Here is a 23423-nt window from a genome sequence, read left to right as displayed (position 1 = left end):
TGATAGATGTTTTTCTCCTGGTTAATCCGGGACATGGGAGTTTCAAGAGGACGACCTCAGAGGTGATGTAGCATCAAGGTGGTAGACTTTAATTGAATGTTACTCATGATGTTGACACTCTGACCAAGAGTGATCACTTCGCTTCTGCTTGCCCCTGGATCACTTACGTTACCTGGCCAAGGTAGCTTCTAGGTCTACTGTCAAGTTACTTCACCCTTCTACACCATAATCTTTGGGAGAAAGTCACTAAACAAAGCTCACCCTTAACTGAGAAGGCTGCTTTCCACCTCCCCAAGGCCTCTTTAATTTATAAAGACTTTGTCTTTCCTTCTTTTCTAACAACATATTTTAGAGATTTCCCCATAGTATCTAAATAGTCTATAATTAGGAATTGTTCCAATGTCAAGGGCTTCCATGTTCTTCATTAATTTGCATTTATTTTATGGGCATGTTGATATTATAACTGAATTAAGCAGTCCCTCCGTAATAGTCACTTAGGTTATGCTCACAATTTTATATACAATACTGGTTTTGTATACGATACTGACTCGAGTAGCCTGGATCCCTTTTGAGTATATCTGCAAGATGAATTACTAAAAATTGAATGGTTACACAAAGATAATTGTTCTGTAATTTCACGAGCTGTTGCATATTGCCTTTCATGGATAGTGGTCCATAGGGATGAATCACCACAACACTGCTGTAGATGGAATTTCAGGCTGGAGAAAGAAATGCTTTTAAGTTGATAGACCATCCAATTTGTTGTTGTTGTTGTTGTTGTTAGTTTGTTTTGGTTTTTGGTATTTATTTATTTATTTATTTATTTATTTATTTAGGTTTTTCGAGACAGGGTTTCTCTGTGTAGCCCTGGCTGTCCTGGAACTCACTCTGTAGACCAGGCTGGCCTTGAACTCAGAAATCCACCTGCCTCTGCCTCCCAAGTGCTGGGATTAAAGGCATGCACTTTAATAAATCTCTTTAAGTCACAATACCAAGGAGATGACTGTAGGAAACCTAATGATGAGCAACTTGGTCTCTGAACTTCTCAGATGAAGTCTAGAGCTCAGCTTACAGCTGGCTCCCTCAACCTGTGCCTCATCCAGTTCCTCAACCAAGCTCTTCTACCAGCCAGTTCCATCACACACCTTTGAAATCTTCCCATTGTCTTTGCACACAACACTCTTCACTCTTCCAAGACTTGCATCATGTAGTTACCATGGTGAAGTCACACCTCGTCTGGCTTTACTGAAGTTACTCCTTTTCATACCATGGTCTTGGTGTTGACTCTCTGACACTTAAGTCAATGGTGTCAGGAGACAGGGATTTTGGGAGAGGCTATCCATCACCCTCATGAGTAAGACTCGTGCTCTTATAACACAGACTTTAGAGAGACTACCCTCCCAGCTCCCACAACACGAGGGGACAGAGAGAAGGTGCCACCCCTCAAGCAGAAAGCAAGTCATCGCTAGAAACTGCCTTGATTTTGGTCTCTTCATACTCAGATTTGTGTGAGTTGCTCATCACCATTTCTTGTACAAATATGCTCCGTCTGCCTTACTTGTGACAGGGTGTTGTGTTCAGCCTCTTGAGGTGTTAAAAGGATGGACCTGCTTTCTGTGTGTTTTATGAATGTGCTGTGCTAAAAGACTTCATTTTCTCTTTACTACATATTGAACCCAAAGTTTCCTGTGTAGTTAAGATTCCTGATTGCCCTCTCCTCCTCTCCTGTCTTCCAACACATGCTATTGGAAAGCATACCTCGATGGGATGTTGTGTGAAACTTTTTCTGGAGATATGTGAGCAAAGTCTGCTCACTCCAGAAAGGGCACTCGGGACTCCCATCCAAACTGGAGAACTGATGAGCATATTGGGGTTAATTACAGGGGTGTTAGGTGAGGGGCTACTTATGGATGACTTAGAGGCATCTGCATCACCAAAAAGTCCACTCTAGTGTGGGTGATGACGACAGAAACTGCATCTCTGGAGCTCTCTGCATGACTTTCCTGCATCTGGAGAGGTTGAAGAGTTCCTCTAGGCACTTGGGCTGATCAGAGCATCTTCTCTCTAGAGCAGTCATTTCTGCTTCCTTGGGAAGGGGCCTCCAGAATCTTCTAAGTCTTGACTTTCTGGAACTCATTATATTTATTTAATTTCTGGATCTCACAGCCTCTTCCTCCAGGAGGGGGTGTTTCAATATGGAGGAAATTGCTATAAAACATTCAGCCATCTGCTTATTCTGATTTCTTGGCACTCGCATCCTTTTGTCAGAGTAAGACGATAGCAACAGGTATTTTCGTTGGGACCGAGTGATGATTTCTCAGAGCTAGTGAGAAATAGCTATAAAGATGTGGAATTATCTAACATTATTGAAAAGCCCACCTGAGCGGCTCTGAGTAACAGAAAGAATGATGGGCTTTGGGAAATTGACTGCTCGGATGGGTTGGCCAAGGCTGCCTTGAACTTAGAAGGAGTTAGGTGAGACACAGGGGAGGTATCCAGAAGTAAAATGACCTCTTGAGTTTTCTAAAGAAGTCCTGTTATATTGTGAGTTGAAGACACTTGGGAAAGTGTTGCATGATCCACTAGTTGGAAACAATTTCCTTAGCTAACCTGAAGTTCTAGCTATAGTTTCTTCTATGGCAGCAGAATTGCCTGTAGCTGGGAAGACCCTGCTGTTTCCCCACTGCTTGGCCATCCTGGTACTGTCCTGGATATTTTTAGTTTCTTTGGGATGTTTTGACAAAATCACATAATCTGGGTAGTTCATAAACAATATGCATTGACTTTCACAGCTCAGGGGATGGAGAGTGCCAGGTCAAGACATGAGTAGGTTCAGTTTCTGGTGAAAACTTGGAGGTTCACGAATGACACCTTCTCTTTGTAGCCTCACATAGTGGTGGTGGTGGTGGTGGTGGTGGTGGTGGTGGTAGTGATGGTGATGATGGTAGTGGTGGTGGTAGGGGGAGGTGAGGAAATCTCTTGAGAACCTTTGCAATGGAAGCGTGAATCCTGATCTGAGGAAATGAATCTCATCTCCCAAGAGCCCCATCTCCTGATACCATCACCCTGAGGGGCAGGACAGACAGGTAGGCAGTAACACCAGGCTCCTTTGGCAGAATATTCTAGTCCAATACAGTAGTCTTTCTTTTACTTTTTGCAAATGTAGACTTCCTCAGACTAGAACTAAAAGAAACTGAGACCAATTAAATCTCATGTGAAGACAGGCTTAAAACAAAACAAAACAAAACAAACAAACAAACAAACAAACAAACTAATCAAATAACCCCTTTCATTTATACTCTCATTTTTTTCTTTTTAAAAAATTAATAGATATTGATTGCACATTGTGGGTTCCCTTATGATGTTTTCATATGTATCTATAATGTATTTTGATCATGCTCATCTCACTTCCCTTTCTTGTTTCTCTCTTACTTCTGTGACCTCTTTCTTATCCCGACTAATCCCTCTTCTACATTCATCTGTCTTTCTACTTCTCTGTCTTTGTTTCTCCTCTGTTCCCCCCTCCCAGTGTGTGTGTGTGTGTGTGTGTGTGTGTGTGTGTGTGTGTGTGTGTGTGTGTATTACATTAGGGTTACTTACAAGAACAAGGGCAACTTGCCAGTCGTTATACAACTGAAGGAAACATCTTTCTCCCAGTAATCATCTATGGATAAATCCTCTGGGAGAAATGTGGCCTTATGAGCTCCTCCCCAATCCTGAAGAGGATAATGTGGACCAACATGCCCTCTGTGTAGGGCATGCATGTGCACACACACACACACACACACACACACACACACACACACACTGCTGTGAGTGTCAGTTCAAGAGTGCAATGGGTACGTTTCACTTTCTAATATCTTTAGCCCACAGATGTATGTTTGTAAGCATGGTTTTGTCATGTTGGGTTCTCAACCATCCTTATAGACTATGGGGTTTCAGAATTGGAAGGAAGATTGCAACCCAATGGAAAGGTCAGGGAGTTGGCAGAAGAAGCCCAGTGTTGGCTCAGACTGCCTTCAACACCCACAGGCCTGCTTGTTTCTACCACTCTTCTTTATTCATCAGTAGTAGTGACACTCATAAATAGGGACAGAGCTTATTTACCGAGTACTTGCCATGCGCTTAAAATTTATTTACTTATATTGTTTCTCTATCACATCCAATTTGAGAAATTATCATTTCCCTCACTGAACAGATGAGAATGTTTAGGGAACTGTGGTCAAATTACTTGCCTAAGAACACACAGCTAATAACAGCATGGCGTGATTGCAGAGAACACATACATATTCTGGCTATTACATCTTTCTGTGAATCTTACAGAGCAAAGTACCACACAGAGAATGTGGCACAAACTATATTGAGTTTCCATTCTAGTGAGGAGGGAAAGTTGTGGGAGAGAGTGAAAATCAGGAAAACATCACATACCTATTTATAATCGAATTCAGATAAACACTGGACATGACATGCCAGAAATTGAATGTGACTTACTCAGACCAAAACTTCTTTTGATTGAATCCAAGTTTGGCTGAATGTTACATCCAATTAGTACTACAAAATTTTTTATTTTTTTATACTACACATATGTCCAAAGAGTGCATATCACACACTGAATTCTAAGAAAATATTGCGTGGGATATACTTATAGCAAAACTTTCTCATATCTCAAAATTCAAAATGACAACATTAGATCTTAGCTGATAGTATGTGTTGCTTACTTGGTCACTTTATTCATTTATTAGTATGTTTAATATTGCATGGAATGTACTTATCCTCATGCCATATGTAATATCTCATAGAACATCTTTATTTGAAAAAGGATATTTCAGAAATTCAGACCTCACTGGGTGTCTGGAATATTTGTTTGCCAAACCAGGCAGCTTCTCAAGAGCAGTCCTTTTTAGACAACACCCAAAAGCCTATGTGCAGCACATAAGCTTCTTCATTTTCCTCAGTCACACTAGTTTCTCCCCTAGTCTACTTTCATTTCTAGCTGAGAGAAACCACGTTGGGTAAAAGAAACCTAGAGGGAGGAAAGGGTTTATTTAAACTTTCAAATCCAAGTTGCTGCCCATTACTTTGGGGGAAGTTAAGGCAGGAACTTAAGCAGCCACTCATATAACATCCCCAGTCAAGAGCCAAGAAGAATAAACACATGGGTCCTTGCTCAGGGTCAAGCCTAGAGTATGATGCTGCCCACAATGGGCTGCATCATTTAACAATAAACACAATCCCAAACCCATCCCTGGACTGACATGCCAATAGGCCAACCGGATCTAGGAATTCCTTAGTTGAGATTCACTTCCCGGGTGATTATAGGTTGTGGCAAGTTGACTGTCATTTAAAAGTAACCATCAAAAGTCCCTATCCTTCTCTTTCTTTGCTGTGTTCATTCCATCCACAGACACAGCCTGTGACAACAGCAATATCTTCAAGTGCTGCCCAGGGTGCCTAGGAGTGGGCAAGCAGATGTTTTCCCTCTCTATCCTGGGACATACCCTACAACTTCCAGGCATTCTCTTTAATCCAAGAACACCTTCCTTCCAGCTTCCAGCTCTCCTCATTTGCCATGCCCAATCCTTTACCCCACCCAGACATATAAGCTTTGCCGATGTCCCCACCCTGACCAGTGGCTCATCCTGGTTTGTATCTGGCTACTTGATGTTCATTAATATTCACCTAAGTCCCAGGGGGCTCCGTGGAATGAGGCAGCAGAAAGCCTGGCTCCCCTGCTGTCTACCTCAGATGGGCTTTCGGGGATGGGGTGAGCCCTTTGGGTAGGCTGGGTGGTGCCCTGAACACACTAGCTTCAGTCAGAGCTTTTGTACTTTCTGGGCTGGGGGGTGTTCCATCAGCTATTTTAAGGCCAGGCTGGTGAATACTGGGTTCCCTTCATTTACCTAGCCTCTCGATATTTTCCCTGGCACAAACCAAGGTGGTCACAAAATGTGGGAAACCAGGCGAGGGAAAAAATGAACGCTCTCTGATGACGCCCCTGGTAGCTGCTGCTAAATTCCATGGAAAAGCTGGGGGCTTGCTATCTTGGCCTCTGGGTGTCTCCTCAAGCCGGTAGCTGCATTGGCACCTGCTCAAGTCCAGGGACATGGAAAAAAGCAATCCGTCTGCATATTCGGTGCTCAGCCTGCCTGGTAGTTCCAGCTCCACCTCTTCCCATGGAATGTCTTTGCCCACCGTGAATGCCCCTTTATCGTCAGTGGGCGATACTGGTTTTTCAAAAATACTATGGAAGCCTTGTATCCCAGATGCCTGCGGCATGAAGGACCCGCTTCCCTTTGCAAGGGTGCTGGCTGAGAAACTCACCTAGAAATTTGGACCAAATCTCTTCCTTGGGCAGCTGAGGAGGCTGACACTAACTGCTTTCTGTTTCTTAGTCCACTGGTCACAAATGATCGTATGGATGCTGGATGGTTGTTACAGGAGAAAGTGGTAACTTCAATACTGCAGCAAATCTATTCAGATTCTCGTGGGGAAGATGTCGTTTGTCACTTTCCGTGAGTAGCTTTGCAAGAAGGTGCCCTGCTGCCTTGTTGCAAGCTTGGCTCTCTTGGTTAGCCCTTCCTCATGAGGCCTTGGGGAAAGAGAACCTTCCTAAGCGATTAAACGTGGATATGTGGTTAAATATCAGCCTTCTGCACAGAGCACATATTGGCTACACACTTATGTGGCCCTGATCCTGGAACACTCACATCACATACACAATGACCTAGACAACAGCACTGTATAATAGGTAGGCGCCATTACACTCCTTCCAGAACCAGAGGTGGTAGCTGGACAATTTCTCTTCCTTTACACGAATTCTCTTGAGCATTTGCTCATCTGCTTGTGACTCTGTCCTTTGGGAAGAAGAAGCCATATACAGACTTGAAGACTTTGCAGTTGTTTGACTACATATTCATAATGGTTTCTACTGATATTCAAGTGATGAATAGATATCATAGCTCTACTCATATCTAGTTATAAATGCCTAACCCAAAGCTGTTCTCTGTCTCATCTCTGTCACTCTCTGTCACTCTATGTTTCTCTCTGTGTCTCTCTTTCTGTCTCTCTGTATGTGTCTGTGTGTGCTTCCACTTTACAAACACTGGGATTACAGGCATGGTTCGGCACGCATGTCTTCTTACATGGGTTCTGGGTAATGAACTCAAGACCTCACGCTTGCAAGGCCAACATTTTGCTTACTGAGCTACCTTCCCAGCCATTTAGAAGTTGCTTTTTTGTAGTATGATGCTGTTCTCTGGGGACCAATCTCATCTTAACCATTCAAAAGGCAGAGACAGATCAGTTTGGTCTACAGGTGACTCACTGTGGACATGAATATATCCAGACAACTGGAGACCATTAAGCACCAGTGTGTGGATCTGTAGGATGCTCCATATGAACTTTTGTTCCAGGGACCATGATATCCAGTATTCAAGTAGTAAGTGCTGTGATCTTCCTAGTTGGGAATGAACATTGAAAACTCCTTCAGAGACCTCAACTGGGCTGGCTAATGTTTGGCAACATGACATAAACCTGGACATACCTTGGGAGAGGGGAATATCAATTGAGTAATTGCCTCTACTAGATTGGCCTGATGCTAATTGATTGGTATTTGTGTAGGAAGACCTAGTCCACTGTGGGCAGTGCCATCCCTAGGCAGGTAGGCTAGGTTGTATAAGAAAGCTTGGAGAGTAAGCCACATGGAAGAAGCCACTAAAGCAGGGTTTCTCCATGGTCCCTGATTTAGTTCCTGCCTTCAGTTTCCTGCCAGAACCACTTCTAACACTTGTCTCCTCCACGATGGGCTGTGACCTGCAAACTGAAATAAACCCTTTCCTTCTCAAGTTGTTTTTGGTTATGGTGTTTACCACAGAAATCAAACTAGAACACTGTTTGTTTGTTTGTTTTGTTTTGATTTTGGCTAAATCTAGAGTAAATCTAGTTGGTATTAATTTCTTCTTCCCTATGATAACTCTAGTGTCCCAACCATTTCTTTCCCCTGTACTCCATAGGTATCACCCTCTATAATTGTGGTGACTGCTTGCCTGGCTTTATTCCGAATGTCCCCCCAAACATCTAAACATGAGCAATGTGGCTCATGGCCACATTCATTCCTAATTGTGATGTTTTGTATATGCTTGGCCTAGGGACTGGCACTATTAGTAGGTGTGGCCCTGTTGGAGTAGGTGTGTCACTATGGGTGTGGGCTTTAAGACCCTCATCCTTGCTGCCTGGAAGCCCGTATTGTGCTAGCAGCCTTCAGATGAAGATGTAGAATTCTCAGCTCCTCCTGCACCATGCCTGCCTGGATGCTGCCATGCTCCTGCCTTGATGATAATGGACTGAACCTCTGAACCTGTAAGCCAGCCCGAATTAAATGTTGTCCTTATAAGAGTGGCCTTGGTTATGGTGTCTCTTCACAGCAGTAAAACCCTAACTAAGACACTAATACAAAAAATGTTTTCTTAGTTAAGGTCACGCTTGGATCCCTTGATTATAATGGTTTCATTAAAGCCTGAGCGGAAGATGCGTCCTCCAGTGCATCTGAACTTGTTTGTTTGTTTGTTTCCTGTTTCAGTGCTGCGGAATGAACTTTGGGGTTTTGCACATGGTGGGCAAGTGCTCAACTACAGAGTCACACCCCAGCCAAAACTTTAAAGTTCATTGTTGGCAGCCCAGAAGGCTATCTTCGAATAGGAGAGTCCCGTTGCATTAGAGACCTGAGTTAACAAAACAGGAAAGAATAGACGCTTCCTTGTTCTTTGAAGTGAACTGAGCACCTTGGAAAGGAGGGGGCGTGGCTTAACCTCCTGAGCTGTCTATTGTTCTCCATCAGGCCCGTCACCCTCTCTCTATGAACACTGATTTAACATCAGGTATATTTTGGGGCCCGTTGGTTTCCATTTATCTTTGGGTTTTCTTTTCCCACTCTGAGCTCTTTATGTAGCATAGCAAAGGAAACAATGTCCTGGTTTTCCCAAGCTACCATTAATGCACAAAGTCCATTGCTCAGTGCTCTGAAGGACATGGCTGTTATTAAGCATACCATGATCCTATCTAGTATAAGCAGATTAAAACACAGAGCAAAACAACCACAAGGATAGCTAACCTTGACAAGTGACAATTGCCTAAGCCTTGTGCACATCCTAAATACTCAGGTATGCTAAGGCTCATGGAGGTGACCTTGAAGAGTGCATCCACTTGCTCATTCTTACGGCCCCATTCAGAAATTACATCCCGAAGGTTTTCAGTGTCCAGAGCCCTGCAGGAAGCATTAAGAGACCAGTAGAGATCAAAAGGATTCCCCGGAGAACTTACAAGTGGGTTTTGCTTGTGTTTCATTACAGGTCATAAATGGGGAGTTTGTTGCGTGCTATGGAAGTTATAGTCTTCTGAAGTGCAAATGGCACTGGCTGGATTCAAAGAGATTAATCTGTCAAGGAACTAATTCTTTAATTTGGCCAGAACACTTCCAATTGATTTGGCAGCTGAATTCCCCTTCACACCCACCCAGAAGTCCACTTTACTAAACATGTGGTAACTTCTTTGGGTTGGTGTGTGTGTGTGTGTGTGTGTGTATGTGTCCACATGTGTATTCATGTATGTATGTGCATGTCGAGGATAGAGGTTGTTGTGGACTGGAGTATCTGTCTTGATTGCTCTTGGCCTAACTTTTTATGACAAAGTCCATTGCTGATCCTGGAATCCCCTGATTTGCCTAGGCCTGGGAGTCGCCTCCTCTCCTCCCCTCCCCTCCCCTCCCCTCCCCTCCCCTCCCCTCCCCTCCCCTCCCCTCCCCTCCCCTCCCCTCCCCTCCCCTTTCTCCTCTCCTCCCCTCCCCTCCCCTCCCCTCCCCTCCCCTCCCCTCCCCTCCCCTCCTCTCCCCTCCCCTCCCCTCCCCTCCCCTCCCCTCTCTCCTCTCCTCCCTTCCCCTCCCCTCCCCTCCCCTCTCCTCTCCTCTCCTCTCCCCTCCCTTCTTCTCCTCTCCTCTCTTCCCTTCCCTTCCTCTCCTCCCCTCCCCTCCCTTCCTCTCCCCTCCCCTCTCCTTCCCTCCCTTTTCCTCTTTCTCTCCCCTTCTCTCTTCCTGTCCCCCTTCCTGTCCCCCTCCCTTCCCTTCAGCAGTGGGATGATAGGGCAATACTTCCCCTCTTCTCTCCTCCCCAGCTCTCCTCCCCTCCCTCTCCCCTCCAGCAGGGGGATTATATATTAACACCACTGCATTTAGGTTTTTCATATGAGCACTGGGACCTGAACTCGGGTCCTCATGCTTTGTGGCAAACACCTTGATATCTCAGCCATCTCCCTAGTCCGCACTAGGCATGTTGGCACCCAAGACTAATTAGTCATCATAGTCATTATACTACTCCCCCCACCGTGTATATGTAAGCATGTCTGTGCGTTCCTTCATTGTCTGTGGCATGTGTTTGTTGGGGAAGGGAGGCATGAAAACTACCATGCATGTGCAGACATAAGAGGATGACTTTCAGAAGTCAGATTCCCTCCCTCCACCACGTGAATTCTGGGGATTGATCTCAGATCTTCAGGCTTGGCAGCAAGCTCACTTATGAGCTGAGCAATCTTGTTGACCCTGCTAATGTATTCAATAATAGGAATTCTTCAAACTCTTCACGGACCTAGAAGGGTACGTACCAATGGGGTGTACACCAATATTTCGATAGATGCAGAGGCCGATACTGAATTTGCCACACTCAATGCTTTTCCCGTCTTACACCTTCTTGTCTTCCTTCCAGATGTTTGGGGCTATCTTCTGGGCTTTGGGAGCAGTAGAAACATATGGCCTGACTCTTGATCCCTCAGACGTTTGTGGTCATAGGGAATGCCTAGGGGATTGTTAAAAACATTAGGCACCCTCTACCCACAGCAACTAAATCAGAGCCCTCCACAAAGGCTTGGGAAACTATCTGAACACAGCCAGACAAGTTTTGGCACAAAAAGGCAACATTCCAGATTTTGATGGGGACTCGGGGTCAATGTAATTGAGAGTCATGGGAAAGTGATAGACAGCCCTCGTGGGGGTGGATAACTGAAAGGGAGGTTGAGTGTGCTGATTTCTCCTTTGGAAACATTTCATGGGATGCTGGCTGCTGCATTTTCAAGGGCACATCCAGGCATACTGTACAGGAAGAGGTGATCAGGTAGTGAGGCTGAGAGAGAACAGGAGCTGGATGCACATAAACACGCTATTGTTTCATTTCCCATGCGTGAAATATACATCCCTGTTACTATTACATCAAAAAAATGCCCCCTCCCTCTAAGGATCACATTACCCAATGGCTGTGTAGCATAGCCTATGTGCTTTTCATTGTCGCATATGGTCAACCTACATGGTCTTTATGTCTCATGGTGGCGACCTAGGGGAGATGATTTTTGAGGCTCACCAGGATAAATTAGTGTGTTCAAGTCAATCTACTCTGTTTGTGGGCGGGGGGTGGGGGTGGGGGCGGGGCGGAAACAAGAACTGAAATTTGGTTCTCTTGAATTCTTAGACCCACAAGACTACGAATTTGCAAATGCGTGCGATGCATTTTTTACGGAGTGTGGAAAGAGCCGCAGGATGGATACGGCTCTCTGTGGAAAGCTGTTTTACACATTTGTTTTCACCTTCAGACAAATGAAATATTATTTTAGGGTGCTGGGCAGATAGAGCAGTCAATAAAATGGTTGCTGATCCAGCATGGCCACCCAGTCCCATCCCCTACACCCACGTCAGCAGCAGCCTGTGCTAGTGTACTTCCGGTACGTAGGAGGTAGAGACAGGAGGCTCCTTAGGACCTGCTGGCTAGTCTGCCTGAACCTGTGAATTCCAAGTTCAGGGAGAGATCCTATCTCAAAATACAAGGGGAATATAGATTTAGAAAGGCCAATAATATTGATCTTTGGCCTCCAAATACACACACACACACACACACACACACACACACACACACACACACACACTTCCCCAACATCCCTCCACATATATCAAAAAAGACACAGGACAAATTTATAATTATTTCTCACATTTTTTTTTTACCTTAGCACTCAGGACAACTAGCTCTAATTTTAACGCTTAAAAGCAGAGCTCTAACGAGCACTTTCTGCTGTCAGCTGACTCATCCCGCTTCCCAGAAATCCCACTTCTTCACGTTCGGCTTTGCATTTTCTAACTCTGAGTTCTAAACTTTGAGTAATACCATGTTCTTCTCAGTCACCAACCTTCACCTCTCAGCTTGTCCACTCACCGAGACGTGCCATGAAAAACATTCGGGGCTTGAAAGCAGCATGGTATCAAAACACCGAAAGCAAACACCCTTTGAATACGCAAGGGCAATTTAGGGGAAAAGAAAAACATACTTGTAAGCCCAAATAAGCCCCAAACCACAAAAACAGAGAAGGAAGGGAGTGACTTCTGGTGCAAATGGCTCCTTCATGAACATCTCTTTCCTTCCTTCCTCAGGTAAGTGTGGCGGGGCCCTTGGAGATCTGTTGGAACAGTTGCAAGGGGCCACTGTAGACCAGCAATCGCCATGGCTGCAGCATTGGTGCCAAGCAAGAAGTCCCATCATGTTCCACACACCAAGGCTGAGGAGGCATAGAGTTACCTGCTGCAGATGAGTAGAGTAGCAGCCCTCTGTCCTTCCATGAAAGGAGACTCCATGGGAGACAATGGTACGTTTCTGTGCGGTCACTAGCACCCTCATGACTTGCTTACTCTTAACACTTACTTTTTTAACAGGTTGCAGACGTATGGCCACCGGTTCATGTAGTCAACAGGTCAGGGGGGCTGTTGCCACCGAAGGAAGGGGGATAGTGCTGACAAGACTGATGGTAATGATGACATCTAACGTACATGGAGCAGCTCTATCTGCCAGACACTAAGGTAGTTTATTAACAGAGGTAATTTTAGCCTCTGGGGCATATATGGGAATGTTTGATGGCATTGATTTTTAAATTGTAATAATGGGAAAGATAGTAGTTTGTGGATGAAGTGCTGGTATTATCTAGTGGATATAAGCTAGGGTTGCTGGGCCTCGGTGATTAAGAGCTCTGGCTGCTCTTCCAGAGGACACAGGTTTAATTCCTAGCACCCACATGGCAGGCACAACCACCTGTAACTCCAGTGTCAGAGCATCCAGTACCTTTGTCTGACCTCTGGAGGCACTGTACTCAAGTGATGCACACACACGACAAATGCCTCCTCACCCCCAATAAGATAATACAAATATTATACAAAAAGAAAAGAGAAAATAATCCAGGGATGCTGCAATAATGCTGGAGGCCGGGACTCCAGCTGAGATGCTCCTGTGCGTATGCCTTACATGCACCGAGTTTTGGGCTTCATCTCCAGCGCTGCATGAACTAGAATTAGTGGTACGTCTCTAATCGATGCTCTTGGGAGGTAGACTCAGGAAGATAGGTCTGAGGTGCATAAGACTCAGTTTCCAAAGCCAAACCAAACAGAAAAGCAACTTTCAGTGTGTGTGACAGAGCCATGCCCAAGAGTCCAATGAAGAATTACCCCACCTAAAATATTGACGGTAACAAAGGCCGAGTGACTGACCTTACAGCAGGCAAAGCTTTTTACATATATTTAACCTTCTAAGGAACTGCCGGTTCATTTTATTGCCATTCCCATTTTATAGAGAATATTTAAGTCTGAGATTATTAGCCACAATTGTTTTGGCTTTGGGCGCACTCAGATTTCTGACTTGAGATGTTTTAGTCTCATTGTCATTGTATTTGAGATTGTATGTTCAGTGCCTGGGAAATGCTTACTTGAAATGTCAGCATAAAAGATCTTCAGCCCAAGCTGACCGACCCAACCCCCATTCTATTGTGGAGTCAGGCCGGCCAAGAGCTGGCGGCCGGAGCATGGGCCACAGATATATACTGTCTATGGAAGTCATGAAAGCTTGACTTAGCCACTGAGATAAGCAGGCAGGAGACAGAGTGGGACTTAATGCTGATAGGCAGATATTTTCTCTCTAGGCTGTTTTCCCACATCCTGTGTTCTTCCCAGTGTCTGATAGTGGTGTGGCATACACCATGGAGAACACAGGGGCTCTGATGCCATCAGACTCAGACAGAGGCAGCCCCTCTCTACTTCAAGCTTAGACAGAATTAGGTCATAGAATTCCAAGAGTGTTGGGTCCTTTGGAAGACAACTTCTGTTTTTCTTTTCTTTCGTTTTTCTTTTTTTGTCCTGATAAGTGCCAAACTCCTTGTCAAAGTGCTTATGACCAGACAGCGAAATCAGACTCTGTCTCCTGAGTCATTTCTTTGCTTCTGGTCTAGATATTTGATTTAAATTTTTGAAAATATGTGTGTGTGTGTGTGTGTGTGTGTGTAAATCATACTCTGTCTCCTGAGTCATTTCTTTGCTTCTGGTCTAGATATTTGATTTAAATTTTTGAAAATGTGTGTGTGTGTGTGTGTGTGTGTGTGTGTGTGTGTGTGTGTATGTGTGTGTGAGACTATGCACACACACATTTAGAAGTCAAAGAATAACTATTGGGAGTTAGTTCTCTCCTTCCAATATGGTGTCTGAAAATTGGGACTTGAACTCAGGTCATCAGCCTTGTGAGGGAAGCCCTCTCCCATTGAGCCATGACAATGTTGAAGGGAGATGGACTTTGAAGTCTTTTGTGAGTTACTAGAAGTTTCCTAAAAGTTTTTGAAACATAAAGAAAGCACAACTCTAAATGGTTTTCCTTACTTATAACAAAACAAAAGAAAACAAAACAAAAAAAACAAAGCAAAACAAAACAAAACAAAACAAAAAAACAAAACAAAAACCTCCTGGTCCTCAATAGCTACTTGCTTTGCCCTGGCATGAATAAATATTTAAAAAATATTATTGTTGAAAATAATTGCGAATTATTTTAATTCACAATTATTTAAAATTAGTTATCATGGACATGGGGCCAATTGGTTTGTTAAAGAGTGAGTGAGAGGTTATCTGATTATCCTTATGTGTGGATGTAACCATTACCCGTTCCAGACTAACCAGTTACCCTGATGGTTAGAGGCCTAAGCTCATACCTATCAAACTTCTTATGGTTTCTGTTATCTGGAATCCACTGGAATCTGACGGTCGATTCCCTGGTCCTGGTCCTATGTGACAAGGTTTATTACAAGGCTGAATGAAGTCGGGCTCTAGGGCTTCTAGTCCCATCTGAGGTCTCAACTAAAGACAGACCCACGTCTGAGCTCACCATGCATGTGACGGTTGGCAGGGTGCAGGTCTTTGACAGTCTTGGGTGGGTCTTGCTGTCTCACTGACATACTGGCTGGACCCATCCTTGATTCCTGCCCTGTGGGTCTCATCAGTGTAGACTGCTTCATGGAAAAGGAACTCTGAGAAGGCAGTTGAGGGAACTGGGTAACAAAATGAAAGCTACGGCAAAATGGTTCAGCGGGTAAAGGGGCTTGCTGCCAAGCCTGAGGTTCTGAGTTCTAGTTCCATCTCACATGATGGAAAGAGAACCAACTCTTACAAGTTGTCCTCTGACCTCCACGTAGGCACTGTAGTGTACTCATGTGCTATGGCATGTGCATGTGTATGGGGTGTGTGTGTGCGTGCACACTCATACACATACATACACTAATAGCTATACAAATAAATGTTGAAAAATTGTGGTTATGCCAACTGATTTTTGAAAGTAGCAGCTTTGTCTTCTCTGTATGTGTTGCTTCATTTAGAAACGTTTCCCTCTGCAGCTCACACTGCAAGTGCCTTCTCCCAGAAGACTTGATACCGGGATATCCTGAGAGCCAAATCAAAAGCTGCTTTCCACCAGGTGCTTAAGGGAGCACTGAAGAAGACCAAAGGAACTGTGACTCCCTAAGCTCAGGGAATAGTCAATAAATCTCTTTGCTGGCCCGCTGGCATAGGCTTGTAGTCTCAGCGACTTATGAGTTGAGGCAGAAGGATAAGTAGTTCAAGGCCAGCCTTGTCAACTTACCAAAACTGTCTCAAATTTTTGAAAAAGAAAAGCAGAGTAGGGAATATCAGGCAAGGATAGAATGCTTACCCAGCATGCACCAGGTCACCGAGTCAATCCCTAGAACTGAAGAGAAAAGTGATCTCCTCTTTAAAAGGAACTATTTTCTGACTATCCTGGAAATGGATGGTTCTAGAAGAGTTTCATACTCAACCCTGAGACTTGTGGGAAATCTCAGATTTGGAGTCTTCGTAGCTAACCACTTCAGGTATAGTGTCCCCAACTGGGATGACAGATAGGAACCTCACAGTGTCCCCAGTCTCATGTTCCTTTTGCCTTAGGAAATCCTTGGGGTCTAAAACTGCACCAAGTATAAGAGATAACTCCCCTTACCTCCTTGGAGATGAGGATTGGTACCATTATGTACAGACTTTAGGCAGGGTGCTCAAGTCCTCCCTTACCCATCTCTTCTTGTCTAACCTAAGGGATAAAGAGCTTGCTTTCAAATGTTATTAACACTGGGACAATGGGCAAGAGAACACTAATGTTTCGTGATGCATGAAATAAAAAGAAATTTACATTTAAGTTCCTGTCAAGTGCTATAGGAACACAGCCATATTCATCTGCTTCTGGCCTATCCACTATTGTATGAACAGTGACCATTTGTCGGTGGATACCTAGTTCCCAGTGTGCTGTTGTCTGGGGGATGGGGAGGGTACTTCCAGAGCTTATAAGATGATAAGGGTGTGACCCTCATGAATAGCATTAGTCTACTCATAAGAAACCCTTGAAAGTTGGCTTTTCCCTTCTGCAGTGTGAGGACGTTGAGAGACGTTAACGCATGGGAGAAAGCAGGTTATCAGAAATATCATCCGATGAGTCCTTGTACTGGACCACCCAGTCACCAGAGCTGTAAGAAAGTGCTTAGTGGTGTTTCTATACCATCCAGTCTCTGGCATTCTTTCTAAGCAGCTCAAATAGATCAAGTCATTGTTTGTGGCTACCTCTGCTATATTGAACTGTTGCCATAGAGACTATGTGTCTCACAAAGCCTGAGTAGGGCCAAACAGTAAATATTTCAGGCTCATCTGCCTCTGGTCTAGAGGAAAATTAACATCACTAGAGCATACTAGAGCATCAGACACTTGCATTGGGAGTGCAAAGAGGTTTTGTGGGGTCACCTTGAAGATAATTTGAAGTTTTTTTTTTTTTTTTTTTTTTTTAAGTAGGAGGAGAGAAGAAAAAATGCTGTGTTTCAAAGGCCAGGAGCTGTCCATCTTTTCTGTTGAGGGAGGGTCTTTCATTGACCTGGAACTCATCATGTAGGCAAGACTTGCTGGCTAGTTAGAGCTGTCTGTCCCCACATTGCCAGCTTTGAGATTCCAAGTGTGCCCCACTGCCCCTGGCTTTTTGGGATCCAGCTTAGGTCTCCATGCTTGTCTAACAAGCACTCTACCAATGGGGCTCTCCCTCCAGCCTCTCCTCAACAGGTTTCAACAGGTTAGGGGGTCATCAGTGCTGGCAGTCATGGTGATCATGCAGAGACACAAAGGTGTAGTAGAGAATAAGACGCTTGCGATGCCAGTGGCGGTGTCAGTGTGGTGAAAACAGGGAAGGTATCTCTTTGGCTCATAGGTGGAAATGTAGCTTTATCAAATGTCCTAGATCCTCAGAGGGATGACCCAGGGCTGGGATGGATCTGAGACCTGGGGATGACTAGGTACAGCATCTGAAGGTGTCCACCTGAGCCAAGTACAACAGGTCGAATCTTTGCATCCAACCTACTGCCCCATCAAAATAGCAGCGGATGCAAAGAAAAAGTTTCTTTGATGAGGGAGCTCCAAGAAATATTATTAAAAATAAAAGCAGCTGATGGGGTGGTGGTGGTGGTGGTGGTGGTGGGCATGCACTCTGTCAGCCCACAGAGTGCTGGTGGGATGGCACTTCACTATGTTAAAATGAGAGGACTATGAATCAGGCTATGAGTCAATCTCTGATCAAAATCACATCCTGAACTCCGATCCAAATGCAAATGACAGGGACTCACCCCGCCTCTAGCCCTAGGAGCACCTGGCCTAGCAGGACAATATCCATGTTAGGATCCAACTCCTTCCTGGCAGACTGAGCCTTTACGCTGGGTTATGCAGAGGGCACACAGAAGAACAGCATGGATGTCTCTGGAGCTCACTGGGAGAGGGGGCTCTGGGCTCAAAGGATGTGTGGAGGTGGGGCGGAGACCTAACAGTTTTCACTGATTCCTTTTTACATTTTATTTAGATTGAGTTCTTCTCAGCAGGGTGATTTCTTAATTAGAGCCGCCCAGCCAGGCAGTCCTTTAGCTCAGACCCCTCCACAGCCTTCTAAGGTTTCATGAGGGACCGTGTCCTGCCTTATTTCCTGAGTTCTAATATTTGAATAGTATGTGGTGGATTTCAATGGGAGGAAAAGACATGTAATTTAATCATCTTTATTAGATTTTTGCCTGTGGATGGAGAGAAGAGGTAGGAGAAGGGTCCTCTCTGAGTATTCTTTTTCTCTTTCTGTACCTTTCTTCCAGTAGCCAAAGAAGGAAAAAAACCGGTGCGTTACCCAACCACCTTCTCCTCCTTCTCCTTCTCCTTCTCCTTCTCCTTCTCCTTCTCCTTCTCCTTCTCCTTCTCCTTCTCCTTCTCCTTCTCCTTCTCCTTCTCCTTCTCCTTCTCCTTCTCCTTCTCCTCCTCCTTCCTCCTCCTCCTCCTCCTCCTCCTCCTTTTAAGATAAAGATGCTAAATGTAAGCATTAAGCTAGAAACAGAAGAAATAGGAGGCAGGATGCTTCAAGGTCTGATGGAACCATTCACACAAACAAATCACGCAGGTCCTTTGCTGGTAACCTGGATACTGAGTGTGATGGTACTGAAGCCCCATACCTTCTTCACCATAACAGGGTGTGCATGCAGACTGAACTTAGCCAGTCTCACGACCCAGCATGCTCAACCTGTGGCCAGTGGGCTACATGTCCGCTAGGACAGCTGGGAAAGTGGCCCGACACAAAATAACAGACCTGCTTAAAGCATTATGAAAAAAACCATGTATTTTTTGTTTTCTTTTTTTTTTCTTAACCCGATTGCATGACAAGCCTGAGCTTTGTAGATGACAGTGTTGTGTTACAGTGTCTAAAGGTGGGACTCTATAAGGTGCTGTTTTGCCTGACCATAACTTGCATGGATCTAGCCACTCTTACAGGAAGAAAACTAGCTAGGGATAACAGCTGATGCTAACTATGGGCTGTTATTATGTTGTCCTAGAGGAGAATGAAGAGAAGGAGGCAGGATGTGTCAATGTCCGATGGACCACCTTACCATCTGGGGAAGAGGGATGCCTCTAGTGAGATGAGAAGGGGAAGAGCAAAATCCCAAGTCCAAAGGACATTGTGGAGGAAGGGATTCTACTGGAGAGGCTCCACGTGGCTCATCCCTTACAAGGAGAATTGTGTTGCTGCAGATGGCGAGCTGGCTCAGTGGGGGAAGATGCTAGCCATCAAGCCCCATGACCTCAGTTTGATTCCCTGGGACCCACACAGTGGGAGAACTGACTCCTGCAAGATGTTCTCTGATTTCCTCCACATAGACAAAAAGTGAGGAAATTCTTGCTAACTCTCTTAGTTCAGCCCACAATCCTCCCATCCTGCTAATTATTCCTAAGTTGAAAATTATCAGAAAAGAAGTTATGCTTTGACAAGATTTCAAGATCCGCACTCATGGTCCACTCAAATGAAGCAGGACCTGGAATTTTTAAACTCTTTGTATCACAGATAAAACCCAATGGCTAAACTTCTTTATCCGTAGACCTTGAGCTCCAATTACATTTTCTTCCTGTCTGTGTTTCTAAGAAATTGTCAGCCTGTGTAGATTGCCTCATAACAAGAGCAGGGCATTGTTCACTGCATCGATTTTGGGGGGCTGAGTTAAGAATAATAATGTTATCTCTAAACAGGAGACGGGGAAGAATTCCCTAGTGTTAGGAAGGACTGTGCCAGCACACCCCGTATATAGGCTGCTTTTGGTCCTCTTGTGATTTTGGTCTCTAAAAACACTTGCTCTGAATCTTATTTACATATCCAACATCTTCATTAACTATTTATATAAGCAGAAAAAGTATTTTCATAGCAATTACAATGAGTTTGATTACAAAGTTGCCTCTGGTCCTATAGATAGCCTACTCATTTTAAAGTTAAACAGATGAGATTCTAAGAAACTCCAATATTCAATGCTATTTTTTTGAAGATTTATTGCAATATAACTGCAGAGGGTTATGAAAAAAAATAGTAGTCTTCAGATAACAAAACAAAACAAAACAAAACAAAACAGTAGTTTCCTGTTCATCCATAGGCATTTATCCTTGGCAGTACTACAGTACAGTTTTACCTACAGCCCAGTGGTACAGGGATATGAAGTTCAACCTTATTAAGGAAAAAGTGGGGTGGAGAGCAAGGTGCCACAGGCTCCTGTGATCCCCTGAAGAGTCCAGATCTGCTGTACACAGCATTAGATCTAAGATGGCTCCTGGAACATGGGAAAGATAGCAAGAGGAGCCAAGGCCAGGGCAGTGGCAGCTTCTCCCATCTTCACGGAAGTCCTCATAGATGACGATATTCCCCTTCCTCCCCTCCCGAGTTACCCCATCAAGCAGGGCTTCCACAGGGCACAGTGACAGTGTGGCAAGATAGGATTGGCTTGAACAGTGTGTATAAGTCTATGTGCTACACAATCAACTCAGATCTACACCTTGATGCTGATCTCTGGGGGAGTCTGATTACCTGGGATTCATCATGTGACTTTGTCGCCTCTCACCACCCCTTCCCCCAGTCCTGTTCCTACACAGCCGGCCTATATTCTAGTTTCTTCTTCAGTAGCTATGATAAAACAATACCCAGACAAAAGGCAACTTATGGGTCAAATGGCAGAGAATTCAAAGCAAGAACTTGAAGCCACTGGTCACATCCAGTAAAGAGAAAGAGTGCTTGTATGTGCCTGGACCCAGCTAGGTTCTCTACTTCTATACAGTCCAGAACCTCCTAGCAGGAACAGTGTCACTCACTACCAGACTGACTCTTCCCACATGAGTGAAGATAAGGCAGTCCCCCACAGACATGCCCACAGGGTAGCCTGCTTTAGACAGTCCCTCACTGAGCGTCTCAGTGATTCATGGTTAAGTTGATAATTAAAGCTAACCATAATAGTCTGGGAATACCCTCTTTGGTTTAATAAAACTCAAATGGCAAATTCAAAGACAAATTGCTTTGCAAATTCTAGGAGAACATGCCCCGTCATTTCTTCAGCGCTCTATCTTGCTTGCCAGGCCTACCAGGCTACCCTACTAAAGGCTTCATTGGTGAAGAAGTACCAGGGTCTTGTTCTGGACTCCATCTGCATCACTAGATTTTCCCAGGATCTCAGGCAGATCGGGTTAATAATGTTTTTTAGTTGGGAGTAGGAAGGGAATGTGTCTTAGTAAGGGTTTTACCGCTGTGAACAGACACCATGACCAAGGCATGTCCTTATAAGGACAACATTTAACTGGTACTGGCTTACAGGCTCAGAGGTTCAATCCATTATCATCAAGGCGGGAACACGGCATCATTTAGACAGGCATGGTGTAGGAGGAGCTGAGAGTTCTCTATCTTCATCTGAAGGCTACTAGGAGAAGACTGTCTCCCATGTGGTTAGGAGGAGGGTCTCATTGCCCACCCCCACAGTGACACACTTCTTCCATAAAGGCCACATCTATCCCAACAAGGCCACACCTACTAATAGTGGCACTCCCTGGGCCATGCGTATTCAAACTACCACAGAATGGGACTTGATCAAAGATTGATTTAATAGGCCAATGCATTAGTATCAGTTTTGGTATATTTGTATATTTGATTTATTGACCTAAACATCCACATAATGTTTGAACACAGAATTAATTCTTCCTTTCTGTACTTAGGGGAAAATCCAAAAGGGAACTTCACTATCAGGGAGAAAGTCCTTTTTTTTTCTTTCTTTTTAACCTCTTGAGTTTGATTCACACCTTATTTTTTTTTTAAAGCCAGATATGAAGGTATAAGCTTTATAACCCCAGCACAGGTCGGTAAACACAGGCTAAGCCCTGGGGCTTGCAAGTCTGCCTATCTAACCTCTGTGGGAAGCCTCTGGGTACTGAGCAACACTGTTTGTAAAACAGTGGATGGTGCATAAGGAACAACAGCCAAGGCTGTCCCCCAGTCTCTGCATACATATGTCCCCACACAAGTGCACACAAAATCGCACATAGACAAAAACAACTCAAACGGGTTTCAATGTAAAATAAGACACAATGGGCTTGTGTGGAGGGAACCTCAGGTGTCACTCGTGTGTCACAGCAGAGAAGACATGGATGCCATTGGTATCGATGGACCTGGAGCACGTCCCAGATTCGGTCCTATGATGGTACTGAAAAACCCTTGTAGCTTCTCAAAGGTGATCAACTCAAGTTGTCCTCACCTGCTCACTCTGCGTGTGATTGCTATACCCTCTAAGAGCTTGCTATGTTAAAAAGAGAGCTTCAGGAGTCAGGGCACATATTTAATTGCTCTTTTTAATTGAAGCTATGATGCACCCATGGCCAGGCATTATGCAAGATCTGGCTTAGATTAGCCCCTGGCTGAGAGACTGAGCTAATTTAGTGCCTGCAATTATGTCTGCCCCGATGGTATTCTGCTCTCTGCAGGACATACCCATTTACTTGTTTGTCTCAGATAGAAGCCATGGCTATGTTGGGGCCATCTATATTTTCTTGCCTGGGGCCTCTTATGACGCAAATTGGCTGTGATTAGGGGTGTGATCTATGACGTTCAAATAACATGGAGTTGACTGACACTGAGGAGGTCTTATCCTAGGAACATCGTAAGGACACACATGCATGACCCCCAGCGAGGATCAATGTGGGCCCACAACTAGAATCTGAAAGACAAACAAACAAACAAATCTTTTAAAAGTATACTGCTTTTCTTGGGGTGCTGCCCAGCCTTGGGGTGCAGAGGAGCAGTGTTCATGCCTCCTGAGAATGGAGAGGCACCAGCTGGGGATTTCATCTTGCAGAGACTGGTTAGCTGCCTGATAAAACAAACCGCTGTGCAGTTACAAACAGGAGTGAGTTGGGGCTGGAGAGATGGCTCGGTTGGTAAAGGGCTTGCTATGCAAGTGTGATGCCCTGAGTTTGATACCCAGCATCATTCATTCATTCATTCATTCATTCATTCATTCATTCATACAGGTGTGTAGCAGTGCAGTTCACCTGATGAGGTATGTATTGAGAATACTGAAATTTTGGATTCTTTAAACACACACACACACACACACACACACACACACACACACACACACACACAGAGAGAGAGAGAGAGAGATAGATAGAGAGAGAGAGAGAGAGAGAGAGAGAGAGGAAGAGGGAGAGAGAGAGAGAGAGAATAATAATG

General features: G+C 44.6%; 1 long non-coding RNA gene across 1 annotated transcript in view, besides 3 other annotated features; it reads left to right on the top strand.

The window, feature by feature from the left end:
- BC006965 (cDNA sequence BC006965) overlaps positions 1–23423 on the top strand; it is a 47430-nt gene that overhangs the window by 7185 nt on the left and 16822 nt on the right. Inside the window, exon 2 of the long non-coding RNA NR_024085.1 lies at positions 12737–12880. This is a non-coding gene — a long non-coding RNA (cDNA sequence BC006965). The remainder of the gene's footprint in view (positions 1–12736; positions 12881–23423) is intronic.
- Positions 5736–6381: an enhancer, noted in NCBI's record as "E84 fragment". NCBI's record gives its function as "enhancer in chondrocytes, neocortex, and heart valves" and the evidence as "EXISTENCE:transgenic organism evidence [ECO:0001131][PMID:25940622]".
- Positions 6190–6215: a protein binding site, noted in NCBI's record as "SOX probe 2". NCBI's record gives its function as "promotes enhancer activity" and the evidence as "EXISTENCE:protein binding evidence [ECO:0000024][PMID:25940622]".
- Positions 6231–6259: a protein binding site, noted in NCBI's record as "SOX probe 1". NCBI's record gives its function as "promotes enhancer activity" and the evidence as "EXISTENCE:protein binding evidence [ECO:0000024][PMID:25940622]".

Source organism: Mus musculus, chromosome 11 (genome assembly GCF_000001635.26).
Source record: "Mus musculus strain C57BL/6J chromosome 11, GRCm38.p6 C57BL/6J".
NCBI lineage: Eukaryota > Metazoa > Chordata > Mammalia > Rodentia > Muridae > Mus > Mus musculus.
Note: the sequence above shows the minus strand (reverse complement) of the source record. Positions and strands in the feature narration are given on the sequence as shown.